Source organism: Rhinopithecus roxellana, chromosome 5 (assembly GCF_007565055.1).
Source record: "Rhinopithecus roxellana isolate Shanxi Qingling chromosome 5, ASM756505v1, whole genome shotgun sequence".
Lineage (NCBI taxonomy): Eukaryota > Metazoa > Chordata > Mammalia > Primates > Cercopithecidae > Rhinopithecus > Rhinopithecus roxellana.
Window position 1 is genome coordinate 161,724,782 of NC_044553.1, and position 15,302 is coordinate 161,740,083.

Below are 15,302 nucleotides of genomic sequence, written 5' to 3' on the forward strand. Positions count from 1 at the left end.
GACATGCAAAAGCCTCCCATGGAGGCAGAGGTACAGTGCTTGATTGACGTCTTCAGATTTTAGAGATAGCATTGACTACCTTGAGTGAGCCTCTCTGGTTCATTTACTGGGTGGCCTCTAAGACAGCCAATTTTCAGTGAAACCCAAAGTACAAATGGACCCATCAACAGGCCCAGGCTTTGGTGCCAGCTCCCCTGCCACTTTACCCAGCAGATCTTTTGTTTTGAAAGTGTGAGTGGCAGACAGATTTGTGGAGCAAGTCCTGATAGAATCACAGTGTGTACCTCCAAAGTTTTGGAGTAAGTCCATGCTTACTTCTGCCAACAAGTTTTCTTCATTTCAGAAGCAGCTACTGGCTTACTACTGGCTCGTAATATAAACTGAATCTTCGGCCAGGGATACCAAGAAACTATGTGACCCAAGCTGTTTGTCCATCAAAAAGCAAATGCTGTCTTATCCACTGAATCCTAAAACTAGATATGTGGCCGGGTGTGGTGGCTCACACCTGTAATCCCAGCACTACAGGAGGCTAGACGGGTGGATCACCTGAAGTCAGGAGTTCAAGACCAGCCTGTCCAACATGGCAAAACCCTATCTCTACTAAAAATACAAAAATTAGCAGGGCATGGTGGTGTGCACCTGTAGTCCCAGCTACTTGGGAAGGAGGCCAAGGCAGGTGAATTGCTTGAATCCAGGAGGCGAAGATTGCAGTGAGCCAAGATCATGCCACTGCACTCCAACCTGGGCGACAAAGCAAGACTCTGTCACACACAAAAAAATAAACACACACACAGACACACACACCCCCAGAAACATTCCATTGTAAGATGAGAGTAGGCCCAAACATTTCCGGGAGGAACAAGTAAACTTCCTGAGTAGGTGCCTTAGACTCTTAACAGTATTTGCTCCAACTGTTTTGCAACATTTGTTTTCTTTTTTTTTTGTTTGTTTGTTTGTTTGTTTTGTTTTGTTTTTGAGACAGAGTCTTGCTCTGTCATCCAGGCTGTAGTGCAAAGACTCGATCTCGGCCCACTGAGACCTCTGCCTCCTGGATTCAAGGATTCTCCTGCCTCAGCCTCCCAAGTACTGGGATTACAGGCATGCGCCACCACACCTGGCTAATTTTTGTATTTTTAATAGAGATGGGGTTTCACCGTGTTGGCCAGGCTGGTCTCGAGTCAACCTTAGGTAATCCACCCACCTTGGCCGCCCAAGCATGAGCCACTGCGCCCAGCCATTTTGCAACATTTCTTGTTTTTTGAGATGGAGTCTTGCTCTGTCACCCAGGCTGGAGTGCAGTGACATGCTCTTGACTCACTACAACCTCCGCCTCCCAGGTTCAAGCAATTCTCATGCCTCAGCCTCTCGAGCAGCTGGAATTATAGGCATGTACCACCACACCCAGCTAACTTTTATATTTTTAGTAGAGACAGGGTTTTACCATATTGGTCAAGTTGGTCTCGAACTCCTGGCCTCAAGTGATCCACCCACCTCAGACTCCCAAAATGCTGGGATTACAGGCGTGAGCCACCGCGCCTGGCCCTGCAACATTCTTAACCTGCAGCTATGCCCTCATGGGGAATACTTTGTGATCAGTCAACAGAAGATGAAAAAGTGGGTCTGGTCCGAAATTTTTTCTGCCTGGAGTGCTAGCTTCCATTAGAGGTAGACGTCTAGTGCTTTATAGACATAGGAGAGGCCCAGAAAGTCAGCATTGAAGAAAAATCCTTGCAGAAGACAAAACTTGTACAGTGATTCACAGGCTCTAGCTAACAGGTTGGCTGGACAATTAGAGACTTGACTAAAATGTTCCAGGTGGTCCTCGGGACAGGCAAGGGGATGGATTTCTCAGAATGGACACAGAGTACCCATAGGAATGAATGCTCATTCATTCACGGGCACTTACTGGGGAGGAGGCTGTCAGTACCCAGGCGGACAAGGCAGCCTCTTCTGAGGACATCCATTGGCCTCCTCCCTCCCCTTCCCCAGTGCTGCTCAAAGAGCCTGTGGACAGATGACTGAGGTAGCAGAGAGGGAGGCTATGTAGGGGCTCAGAAGCATGACCTTTCCTCACCGAGGCTGATTTGGTATCCATATGGCTGAGTGCCCAACCCTCACAGCAGGGACCCACCCTGAGCTCCTAATGTGGTGCCATTCCCACAAGGTACAGTTGCTGGTGGCCAGCTTGATGACATTGGACCCCTTCCATCACGGAAAGAGCAGTGATTTATCCTCGCATGTTTTAGGTAAGAACTTGTTTTTCCAGCCACATACTTCCTCAGCACTACTATTTGTGAACTCGGACAGTGCTTTATTTATCCATCATCATGGCAACTCAAACACCATCACTTTGGACTGAGGGCACTTATTTCATGTTGAAGGAAGTATGGCGGAGAGTTCATGGCTGTGAAATTCCCTGAATTTACCATGCACCCCATCACCCAGAAGCAGCTGGTTTGAGAGAATGGAGGAATCGTCTGCAGAAGATGCAGTTAAGGTGCCAGATGAAAGCCAGTAGCCTATGAGGTTAAGGTACCATCCTACAGGGTGTAGTGTGTGCCTCAAGCCAGCAAATGGTATGTGGTACCCTCCCCCGATACCCTAAATGCATGGGTCCAGGAACTGAGCAGTGGAGGCAGGAGGGGCCCTTCCCATTACTACACCAAAAAACATACTGGAGGAATTTTGCCTTCCTTCCTGTGTGTGACCTTGGGCCAGTGTCCAGGAAAATGTTTCCATCAGGAAACACAGTCATGGTTTCAATGGATTATGGTGGAACTGCCCCTCCCCCCACTGGCAATTTCCGGTTCCTCGTGCCACTGAACCAACAGGCAGAGAAGGGATCACTGTGCTGGCTGGGATGACAATCCTCATCCTCAGAGGGAGTTTGCACTGAATCGATTCTCACACTGAGGCAAGGCGCGACTTACCACAGTCATACACCACATAGTGATGTTTTGGTCAGTGACTACCGCATACATGACAGTAGTCCCATAAGATTATAATATTATGTTTTTACTGGACCTCTCCTATGTTTAGAGACACAAATTCCTGCCGTTGGGATACAGTTGCCTACAGTGTTCAGTACAGAAACATGCTGCACAGGTTTGCAGCCTAAGAGTAAGAGCCTGTACCATACAGCCTGGGCGTGTCCTGTCTCAGTTTGTAAGTTCACTCTATGATGTTCACACAACATTGCCTAATGACACATTTCTCAGAATGCATACCTGCCACTAAGTGACGCATGACTGTACTTTCTTTTTTTCTTTTTCTTTCTTTTTTTTTTTTTTTGAGAAAGGGTCTTGCTCTGTCGCCCAGGCTGGAGTGCAGTGGCACAATCTTGGCTCATTGCATCCCTGACCTTCCGGGCTCAAGTGATCCTCCTGCCTTAGCACCAACACCCCACCCTCTGCCCCTTTTCAAGTAGCTGGGACTACTGGTATGCACCACCATACTTGGCTTTTTTTTTGTTGTTGTTGTTGCATTTTTTTGTAGAGTTGGAGTTTCACCATTTTGCCCAGGCTAGTCCCAAACTCCTAGGCTCAAGTGATCCGCCTGCCTTGGTCTCCCAAAGTGCTGGGATTACAGGCATGAGCCACCACACCCAGCTGTGACTGTACTTCTTGCTTAATGTTTTTTATTATCAGGAAAAGGGAAGGGAGCTCATTAAAGACAAGAAATAAAGGAATCAGATTCTGAAGGAACAAAAGTTTGGGCTATCCCACCAAGGCTTTAAAAAAAGAAAAAAGTGCTGGCCAGGCACAGTGGTCACACCTGTAATCTCAGCACTTTGGGAGGCCGAGGGAGGCAGAACACTTGAGCCCAGGAGTTAGAGACCAGATTGAGCAACATAGGGAGATCCCCTTCTCAAAAAAATACAAAAACTAGCCAGGTACTGTGGCTCACACCTGTAATCCCAGCACTTTGGGAGGCCAAGGCGGGCAGATCATGAGGTCAGGAGTTCAAGACCAGCCTGACCAACATAGTGAAACCCCATCTCTACTAAAATCACAAAAATTAGCCAGGCATGGTGGCAAGTGCCTGTAGTCCCAGCCACTCGGGAGGCTGAGGCAGGAGAATTGCTTGAACCTGGGAAGGCTGAGGTGGGAGGATCACCTGAGCCTGGGAGGTGGAGTCTACAGTGAGTCATGATCGCACCACTGCACTCCAGCCTGGGTGACAGAGTAAGACCCTGTCTCAAAAGAGAGAGAGAGAAAACAGTGTTGCTGAGGAGCCAGCCAAGGGGAGAGGCCATGGAATGGCGGCTGAGGAACACGGCCTGGGCAGCGTGGCTCGGGGGCATCCGTTGGCAGGCTGCTTCCCTCCTGCCCATTCCCACCCCCTCTCACCTCAGTGAAGAGGCTGGTAGGGCCCGGCTCTCAGCCTTCAGGTTGGTGCACACACAGTTGAGGGTGACGGGACGTCATGTGCCCTGGGTGCTGAAGACACAGGGCAAGCATGGAGACCAAAGGGCAGCAGGGTGGATAGTTGCTGGAGAGCTGCCTTTGCCCCTCCAGACCCAGTCTCCACCCTGCTCTGTATCCCCATGGGCTGTGCCCACAGGCCACCTGGCCCTCCAGCTGCTGGGTTGGGCCAGTGGGGGCTCTGGCATGTGGCTGGGAGCTGGGGGAGAGGAGGGAGTACTTGTTCCCCAGATTCCCTGGGAGCTGCGCCTTGGCCACGTCTTTCTACCGAAGTCTGGGGTCCCTCTCCTCGGAGCTTCTCTCTCCAGGATCCGGCCACTCCTCCCTCCTGCCGTCCTCAGAGGGCCCAAAAGGTGAAAACAGCTCCCACTCCTGCCTGACTTGCTAGCACCCTGCCCACACCTTGGTAAGGTGGCCTCTCTTATCCTCTCCTCCATCCCCTGTGTCAGTGTGAGCCCTTCTGGGACTGCCTAAGACAGAACACGCACAGTGACACTCATTGCAGTGCTCCTGGTTTTAAAAACAAAAGCTTAGGCCAGGCACGGTGGCTCATGCCTGTAATCCCAGCACTTGGGGAGGCTGAGGCAGGCAGATCACGAGGTCAGGAGTTTGAGATCAGCCAGGCCAATATGGTGAAACCCTGTCCATACTAAAAAGTATATAAAAATTAGCCAGGCGTGGTGGCGTGCTCCTGTAGTCCCAGCAACTCAGGAGGCTGAGACAGAAGAATTGCTTGAACGTGGGAAGCAGAGGTTGCAGTGAGCCGAGATTGAGCCATTACACTCCATCCAGCCTGGGCGACACAGTGAGACTCCTTCTCAAAAAACATAGTAAAAGCCAGGCTGGTGGCTCACACCTGTGATCCCAGCACTTTGGGAGGCTGAGGCGGGCGGATCACAAGGTCAGGAGATCAAGACCATCCTGGCTAACACGGTGAAACTCCGTCTCTACTAAAAACACAAAAAAATTAGCTGGGCGTGGTGGTAGGCACCTCTAGTCCCAGCTACTCGGGAGGCTAAGGCAGGAGAATGGCATGAACCTGGGAAGTTGGAGGTTGCAGTGAGCCGAGATTGCGCCACTGCATTCCAGCCTGGGCGACAGAGCGAGACTCCATCTCAAAAAATAAGTAAACAAATAAATTAATTAATTAAAATAAATTAAAATAAAATAAAAATAAAGATAGCCTAAGTGTCCATTGATAGACAAATAGGTAAAGAAATTATGGTGCATCTATAACATGGAAGCCAGGTAGCACTAAAGACGTGAGGCAGGGCCACTCGTTCCAGCAACCCAGCGTGGCTGGCCACCCACGGCATGCACGGTTCTGGGTGCTGAGGACTCCAGGGTGTCCCTTCTGGTCTAGGGGCAACAGGCCACGTTCACCAGGACACAGGGGAGTAAAAGAGAATTTTGGAGAGGGATAAGGGTTGCAAGAACAGTGGACGGTGTAACTGGTGTGTGAGGGGTGCCTGCCTGACAGATGGGGGAGGCTAGGAAGCCTCTCTCCAGCGGCGACTTTTTAGGGAGATGCAAACAGCCAGGAGGAGGCAGCCCTGTGTGGCCTTCCAGGCACAGCAAAGCTCAGGGCACAGATGGGAGCAGAAGGTGGCTGCCGTGGGATGCTGGGGAGGTGCGCAGGGCCAGCCCTGCAGGCCTGGACGAGCACGGCTGGGCCTCGCAGGTGGGAGTCTCTGCAGCTCCCCCTTCCCTGCCCGGCATGGAGGAGTCCCCAGGCCCGCGGCCATGGTGACCCTGGCATTGGTTCCTAGGGTTTCCTGCTGCCTGACTCTGCAGCTCTTCTGAACGGTGTTTCTCCTCCTCGTTCTCAACATCCATGCTGACCACATTGAAGGTCAAGCAATTGAAGGTCAAGGGCATGGGCCAATACCCTGCCAGGGCCAGACACAAAGAGAGTGCCCACAGAAATGTCTGTGAGATGGAAGGAGGCAGAGAGCCCATGATGAGGGGGGCAGGAGGGGATGCGAGGGGCCGTAAGTGCTGCGGTAGGTGGGGGGCCATCTGGAAGGTGGCTGGGTGCATCAGGTGGTGGGGCAGGGGAGGGTGACAGCCTCTCTCCTCCTCTTTCTTCTACTCTGCAGTGGTGGTGGTGGCCAGGGAGTCAGGGGAGCCATTATCCTGGAGGCCCAAGTAGCTAGGGACAAGTGCATAGTCTCAGAGAGCCAGGAGGCCGGTCCTGTAGACCCCACCAGGACCCGGGAGAGGGGAGCCAGGCTGGGGACAGCTTCAGAGCAGAGCTGGACTGTGGGCCAGTGGCCCTGCATGCAGGCTTAAAACTTTGCTGTCAACCAGGGTCCCAGCAGGAAAGAGCTGGCACCCTCAAATTAGGGTGAGTCCAGGTGCGTCTATTTGGAAAGAGCCCAGTGTGGGGGGACCACCAGGGCTGGTGGAGGAAGGAGCTGGCAGCAGCACAGCTGTCACCACCCATGTACCACATCTTCCAATGTCCTCAGGGCCACTGCCACCTCTCTCCTGGCTCTGTGCCTGGGAGGCCGCCTGTGTGAGCACCATTGGCCTCGGCCCTCTGGTTTGCACTTGGGGTCAGCTCCTGGAAGTCCTGATGGAAGTCGGGAGGGAGGGAGGAGACAGCAGAGGGTTTTTATCTCCCGGCTCCTTCCCTGCTGCATGGCCCCGGGCAGTGACCCCGGCCAAAAGTCACTGTCCTGTCCAGACAGCCAAGAGTCAGCGACGTAGTTTGCTCTGCGTACGTCTCTGAGGCCTTCACTTCTTCCTTCTAGCCATGGGTGGGGCCAGCCCTAGGGCTGGCAGCGCTGCCAGGCCTACACTGTCCTCTCTGAGCCTGCTGCCTCTTGTTTCTGGGCACCCTAGTCTAGCCCTGGCCACAAGCCCTGCCCTCCTGATCCCCTTGCAAATGTCCTTCAGGGCAACGCTCCACTGCAGCCAAGAATGTGCCCTGCATTGAAGAGCAGTGAAGCCAGCAGGGCCCGCCTGAGACGCCCTGTGGGCTGGGAGAGGGCTCACCCACTGACTCTGTGACCTCTGTCTAAGGGGAAGAGGAGCATCTGTAGTCATCCTTGTGAGGTTTCATGGAGGTTGCGGGTGCAGCCCGCAGTCACACTGGGGACAGAATGTACAGACAGCCCTCTGTGGTGTTAACAGGCAGCAGCTGATGACATGATGCAAGGTGAGAGGCTGGAGGCGCTGACCAGCACAGCCTGCGCAACCCGTCTGAGCGCCACTGCGCTCCCCTCCCCAGCGGCCTCGCCCAGCTTCCCTGGGCTGCCAGAGGCATCTTCCCCAAGGCTGACTCTGTCTACCTCTCTCTCCTGCCCAGAAACCCGCTGGGGGTCCTCACTGCCTCGGGGATAAAGGGGGGCTCCTGGGCCTCCAACCAGGCCCTTTGGAGCCTCTGATCTAGGATTCTCTTCCCAGAGCCCACCGTGCGACCTGAGGGAATTACTCATGCCTGGGTGGGGTGGGTGTGGAGGCTGGGCCAGGAAGGCAGGGAGGGGCCATTAGGAGGCACTAAGGATTCGCAGTCATGGCTGCAAACTCTCCACATCAAGCCTGTCCAATCTGCCGCAGCTGAACGGGGCTCAGGACGACTTTGGATACGGCCCGACACAAATTCATAAACTTCCTTAAAGAAAGGCTGGGCGCGGTGACTTATGCCTGTAATCCCAGCACTTTGGGAGGCCAAGGTGGGTGGATCACCTGAGGTCAGGAGTTTGAGACCAGCATGACCAATATGGTGAAACCCCATCTCTACTAAAAATTCAAAAATTAGCTGGGCATGGTGGTGCACACCTGTAGTCCTAGTGACCCGGGAGGCTGAGGCAGGAGAATTGCTTGAACCTGAGAGGCAGAGGTTGCAGTGAGCTGAGGTCACAACCCTGCACTCCAGCCTGGCGACAGAGTAAGACTGTCTCAAAAACAAACAAAAAAACAAGCAAACAAACAAACAAGAGCACTCATCTCAATGGCCTCTGTGTGCCCAGCGCTTCCCTCACATCTGCTCAAATAGCTGCACGTGGCCTTGCTCCCCTCCTCACCGTGCAGATAAGGAAACTGAGGCTCAGAGTGGGCAAGAGACTCGCTCAGGGGCACCCAGTGAACTCAGGGAGGTGCCTGGACTTCATCTAAGCTGGTGTGGTTGGCAGAGGCCAGGCATTGCCCCTGAGCACGGAGATGTCCACAGAGGCTGCAAAGCTGTCATATCCTGTCTGGGATGTGGACCAAGGAGGCCCACTCTCTGGGAGAGGCAGTCTGAGGACACTCCTGTGGACTGGCAGCAGCAGCGAGTGGAAACTTGTTTGAAATGCACCCCAGACCCACTCACCCAGAGCCGCTGGGGCTAGGCCTGGGGGCTGCAGGTGATTCTGCTGCACATTCCAGGTTGAGAGCCCCTGCTGTAGGCTCTACTGTGATGCCTGTGGTGCAGTTTCCCTCAAGGGCCTCTGCTGTGGGCCAGGATAGGCACTCACCTTCCTCCTATTCCCAGCACCACCCTCCACCTCTGGCCAGGGCTAAGCGGAGCGAGAGTGGAGGGAGGGAGGTTTGGGGACGTTCAGGGTGATGTCAAGTCTGGACAGCTGCCATGGCCAGTCCACCACCTCCCCTGTCTGAGCCAGGGGCAGATCATACACTCATTAGCAGATTGTTACTCATCTGCTAAATGGGTACAACTTCCGCCCCACCGCACAAGGCTGTGAGGCTAGGGTGGGATTCTGCACCGGGCTGGGTAGGGGGTGCTCCATATCCCAGGTCTCCGTCAGTTACCACTATCAATCATGGGCCTGGCCCCGTCCCTCCCCGGTGTTCAGAGGATAGTCTCCTGACATGGCCTTGGACACCCGGCTCACTGGGTCGGGGAGCCTGAGGCTGGGATGCCAGGCCTTTGCACGGAGACTGTCCCAGAGGCCACCCCTCCCACCGGCACTTCTCGCCTTTCTCCACCCACGCACCCCACCCAGCCAGCCCAGGCTGCACACCCCTCAGGCACAGTGTTGGCACCAAGTTTAGCGACCGCTTGCTGGGAGGAAATGTTGGCCTGCATGGCTGAGTGACCTGATTGCTGGGAGGCAGGGGCTGGGGGAGATGGGATGCTGGCGGAATGTGTGCCCAGGCCAGGACAGAGTGCGCCCAAGCAGCCCAGCCTCAGACATTGGTTCTCCCTGACTACTCTGGGGCACAGAGGCAGGGCAGGGCCCAGGATGTCAGGCCCCACCCTGCAGCCATGATGTAGGGCTGAGGCCAGCCTGGCCTTAAACCCTACCCCCAAACCCTCGCAGGTGGGGCCAGGGCCATGAAGGGCTGGACCCCTATCTCCCTGGTGGCACAGTCACATCTTTGCCCCTAGGGTGCAGGGGATTCACTTGGATGCTTTTAGAGCTCAGCAAGAATCAGTTCAGCCTGTGCCTGCTGGGGAGTGGGCGGGTTCTGCATGATTTGCAGGCCGCGCACCCATCATGCCTGTCTTCAGGACTCAGCGCCCCTGGTGCAGGAGGAGAGGGAGGGCGACAGGGCTCCCCTGTGGGCCGCTGGCCTTGGGGGTTCCTCCCTTGGCTCTGGGCTTCTCCAGCTGTGGTCCCAGGGCAAGCCTGTTTCCCTCCCAGTCTCAGTATCTGTTCCCGTACATCCCCAGTGCTGTCCTGGGACTGGAGGTCTCCAGGCCCCAGCTGGGGTGTGGCCAGTGTCAATGTGGCTGCAGTAAGAGGCTGTCTCCCCACCCCAGTACCTCCCTGCCCTCCGGCCCCGAAGCCCAGTGCACAATGTCATGGCACATTCCAGGATGGAGCTCTCCCCTCACAAGCTCTGTGACCCTGGGCAGGCTCCTCAGCCTCTCCGTCCCTGGTTTCCTTCCTGTAAATGGGATAATATGCCATCTTTATAGGGTTTCCATGATTCAATGAAACCATCTAGTTTCAGGCCAATTGCCTGGAGAGTGCCTGCTCACAGGACATGCGATGTGAGCTGAGCTAGGATTACGGCATAGCTCTCCAGCACACTTGTGCGCTATACACAAGGCATTTTGTCTTACCCACCACCGTACTAAGGAGGAGTTTGTAAAAAGAGGCACATACTTTAGAGTTAATATTTGTTACACAAAGGTGGCCCACAACAATTACTGCTCATATAGCACGTGCCTGGCAGCAGGACCTGCCCACCTCTGTGAACAGGAGCTGCCCCTTAGTGGGGTAAGGCTGTGCTGGCCACACGGCAGGACCTGGCTATCCCCAGAGCTTCCCAGCTCTGCCCTCAGCAGTGAGGAGTCCTCAGAGGCTCTGGAGGTTACAACCCTGACCCTGCGCCTGAGATGCCAGCCCTGCCAGGCCTGTGTGCGCAGCACCAGGGTTAAAGTGCGACCAAGTAGGGCAGGCGACAAGCAAGGTCCCCTGCGGTGGGCGGGGAGGCTGAACTCTGCCAGCTCAGGGCGGGCCCAGATGACCTCAGCCCCGGGTGACACCGGTGGGCGTCGGGCGTGGCCTCAGACAGCTCCCTTCCTCCCGGGCTGGCTGCCAGGTCAACACTGGGAGGGACTAGCCTCGGTGTCGGCAGCAGTCCCATGCTCACGGCCTTTGGGTTCTTGCATGCGCGGTCCCCATCACCTGGCTGCCCCTCTCACTTCCGTCTCCACCTGTCCCGGGTCACCTGTCCTTCAAGCCAGAAATCAAGGACAGCACCGCCTGGCTGCAGCCCCAGGATGGGCGCTCCTAGTCACCTAGATCGGCCCCCCCCCCAGCCCGATCTCCCTCCCGGCTCCGTGCGGGAGCAGAGCTCCCTGCGCCGGACCAGCAAGCGCCCGGGCCTCGATTTCCCCTTCCGTGCAATGGGAAGCAAGCCTCTCTTCCCTATAAGCAAGGTGTCGGCTCCGCGCGGGCCCCAGCCCCTGGAACCTGCCTGACTTTGCCTGGAGCCTCATTGTCTCCGGCTGTGCCGGGGGAGGCTGGAGGCTGCGGCGAGCGGGACAGGTGTGTCGCCCGGGCTCCTCCGCCCTCGGCAGCCGAGGGACGTGGTCGGGCATTCGTTTCCCGGCCGGGAGGGGGCGCTGGAGTACGGGAAACCCGGGGCCGTCAGCACCGCCCCTCCTGCCGACGCCCCGCCTCCGGCCGCGTTTTCCGCGGCCGGGTCCCGCTCCACTCCGCGGCGCCTCCTCTCCGCACCTCCCATTAGGAGGGCAGACCCTCACCCCGAGCTGGAGGCCGAGTCCGCGCAGTCGGGGTCCCGCGGAGCGGCGGAGCATCGCTCTGCGCCAGGCAGGGCCTGCTCCGCGCCCCGGGGCTGCTCCTGTGTGTGGAGCCTCTCAGGACGACATCCAAAAACTGGGCGGGCGCGGGGCTCACGCCGGGAATCCCAGCACTTTGGGAGGCCGAGGCGGGCGTATCACCTGAGGTCAGGAGATCCAGAGCATCCTGAGCAACATGGTGAAACCCCGTCTCTACTAAAAATACGAAATTAGCTGGGCGTGGTGGCGGGCGCCTGTAATCCCAGCTATTCAGGAGACTGAGGCAGGAGAATCGCTTGAACCCGGGAGGCGGAGGCTGCCGTGAACTGAGATCACACCACTCTGCCCTCCAACCTAGGCGACTGAGAGAGACTTCGTCCCAAAACAAACAAACAAAACAACCCACCAAAAAATAAAATCTAACCGGATTTTTTTTTTTTTTTTGGGTAGGGTCTTGCTCTGTAACCCGAGCTGGAGTGCGGTGATGCGATCACGGCTCAGTGCAACCTCAACCTCTCTGGGCTCAAGTGATCCTCCCACCTTAGCCTCCCAAATAGCTGGAACTACAGGCGCCACCACTCCTGGCTCTTTTTTTTTTTTTTTTTTTTTTTTTTTTTTTTTTTTGAGACAGAGTCTGCCTCTATCATCCAGGCTGGAGTGGCTCGATCTTGGCTCACTGCAACCTCCACCTCCCGGGTCCAAGCAATTCTTCTGCCTCAGCCTCCCGACTACAGGCGTGTGCCACCATGCCTCGCTAATTTTTGTATTTTCAGTAGAGACCTCCCAAAGTGCTGGGATTCCTGGTGAGAGCCACCGTGCTCGGCTAATTTTTTTTTTTTTTTTTGAGACGGAGTCTCACTCTGTTGCCCAGGCTGGAGTGCAGTGGCACTATCTCGGCTCACTGCAAGCTCCACCTCCTGGGTTTATGCCATTCTCCTGTCTCAGCCTTCCAAGTAGCTGGGACTACAGGCGCCCGTCACCACACCCAGCTATTTTTTGTATTTTTAGTAGAGACGGGGTTTCACTGTGTTAGTTAGCCAGGATGATCTCCTGACCTCCTGATCCACCCGTCTCGGCCTCCCAAAGTGCTGGGATTACAGGCATGAGCCACCACGCCCGGCCAATTTTTGTATTTTTAGTAGAGATGGTGTTTCACCATCTTGGCCAGGCTGGTCTTCAACTCCTGACCTCATGATCCACCCGCCTTGGCATCCCAGAGTGTTGGGATTACAGGTGTGAGCCACTGCGCCCAGCCTACTTTTTTTTTTTTTTTAAATAATAATTTTTGTAGAGATGGGGGGGATCTCACTATGTTGCCCAGGCTGGTCTCGAACTCCTGGGCTCAAGTGATCTACCAGCCTTGGCCTTCCAAATTACAGTCTTGAGCCACTGCTCCTGGCCATAAAAAACCCCTCTGAAACCAGATGATTTATAATACATCTAGAGGGAAACATCTGGAAACTGCTGTCAACCAACACTTAGGGCTGGGGGTTTAGTGTGGGAGAAGACAGCTGGAAGTCCCCGCACCAGGGCTTTCTAGCAGGGTGAGACAGTCCCAGGAGGGGCTGGAGGCTTCCTCCAGTCACCTTCTTCTTTCGCTCTCCATCCACCCCCCAGGCCCCTCCAACCTCCACCAGGGTCGTTTATTTAGGACCCCCTGCCTGCCAGTCTGCCAAGGGGCACAGGAGTTGGTCCTGGACCTGCCTTGTCAGAGGATCAGCACGAGGACAGAGCATAGGGCCACAGTGCTCACATGCCCTGGCCTGGTGGCATGAGCCTGTGCAGTCCCAGCTACTTCAGAGGCTGAGGTGGGAGGATCTCTTCAGCCTAGGAGTTCGAGGCCAGTTTGGGAAACAGCAAGGCTGCATTTGTTTAAAAAGAAACAAGAAAAAAAGAAAGAAACATGTAGCAGAGAGGAAGGAAGGAGGGAAGGAGAGGAAGGGGAGGGAGGGAGGGAGAGGAAAGGAGGGAGGGAGGAAGGAAGGAACGATTATATGTAGCAGGTACATGCAGATAAAACGAAGGAAGGAAGGGAGGGAGGGAGAGAGGGGAGGAAGGAAGGAAGGGAGGAAGGAAGGAACGATTGTATGTAGCAGGTACATGCAGATAAAATGAAGGGAGGGAGGGAGGAAGGAGGGAGGGAGGGAGGGAGGGAGGGAGGAAGGAAGGAAGGAAGGAAGGAAGGAAGGAAGGAAGGAAGGAAGGAAGGAAGGAAGAAAGAAAGATATGTAGCAGAGACATGCAGGTAAACACCTAAGTGGTGTATTGTCACAGCGCAGTCCTCAATGTTGCCCAGCGAGTCTGTGGTGTCTTACTCCAGGACGGTCACAAGAGGGTGCCAAGAGCAAGCATTTCTGGCCCAGGGCCAGGCTTTCTGCTTCCAGCGGAGCACCCCAGCAGATGCCGATGCCGCCCGCCCTCACCTCCGTTCTTTTTTTCCATCTCACTTTATCACCCAGGCTGGAAAATGCAGTGGGGCAATCACGGCTCACGGTAGCCTCGACCTCCTGGGCTCAAGTGATCCTCCCAACTCGGCCTCCTGAGTAGCTGGAATTACCAGCTTGCACCACCACACCCAGATACTTTTTTTCATATTTTTTGTGGTCCCACTATATTGCCTAGGCTGGTCTTGAACTCCTAGGCTTAAGTGATCCTCCTACTTCAGCTACCCAAAGTGCTGAGATTATAGATATGAGCCACTGTGCCCAGCCTGTTCAAGCTTTGGAAGGTGTGCAGGCTGGGAAGCAGGGCTGGGAGAGGGTAACGACAGCCTCAGTGCAGCCAGAGGATGTCAGGGACAATACTCCTTCACTTAGTCCACCTCATGCCCTTACTGCATTGGCAGGGATAGGGAGGCCCAGAGAGGGTCAGGGGCTCCATAGACACACAGCAGACATTGGGCATGGCCAGGCACAGCTCCTGCCTCTGGATCTGCCAGTCTCCTGTGGAGAAAGGCCCATGGTGGTGGCAGGAGAGAGGGGGAGAAGCAGCATTTCCGAGGCTCGAGGCAAAAATGGGCCCTGAGGCCAACTGTGCAACTCTGCTATGAGTTCCAGGCCTGTCCCTGCCCCAGCCTCCATGGCTTGGTGCCTCAAGGGGCTTCAGCACTTCCCGAGCACCCCATGCCCCATCGGGAGCAAGCCCTAGAAGCTGGGAGGCCCCTGCCCGCCAGCACTTTGGATGACAACTAACACCTTAGGTGATAGTTACCACTTGCACTAACAAGTTGGGAGAGCAATTTCTGCCCAAGTAGCAAGGGGGTGGGGTGGCCTTTTGGGGGATAGGGCAATGGAAAGGGAGCATGCCAGCTGACTTTCCTGACATGAGGGTGTCTGGGTCTTCAGAGGGTGCAGTTGCAGTCACAGTGATCAGGGTGTTAGGTGTCGGACCTACTCTGGCATTGGTGTGTGACACTAAGGCAGGCCCCTGTCCTTCTGGTCTGTGCTGTTGCCTGGAGTAGTGTACAGATGTGGGGAGCCCCTTCTCAGAACGTAGCTGACTGGGGTTCTTGCCTGCCTCAAACCCTCTCAGAGCTCCTTGCTGCCCCTCCATCAGGGATTGGCCTCTCTGCTGGGCATTCTCAGCCTTGCACAATCTCCGCTACCTTCTTTTATCCAGTCCCACCTCCCTCTATGCCCACATCATCAGGTCTCCCGAGCTGCAGCCACAGTGCC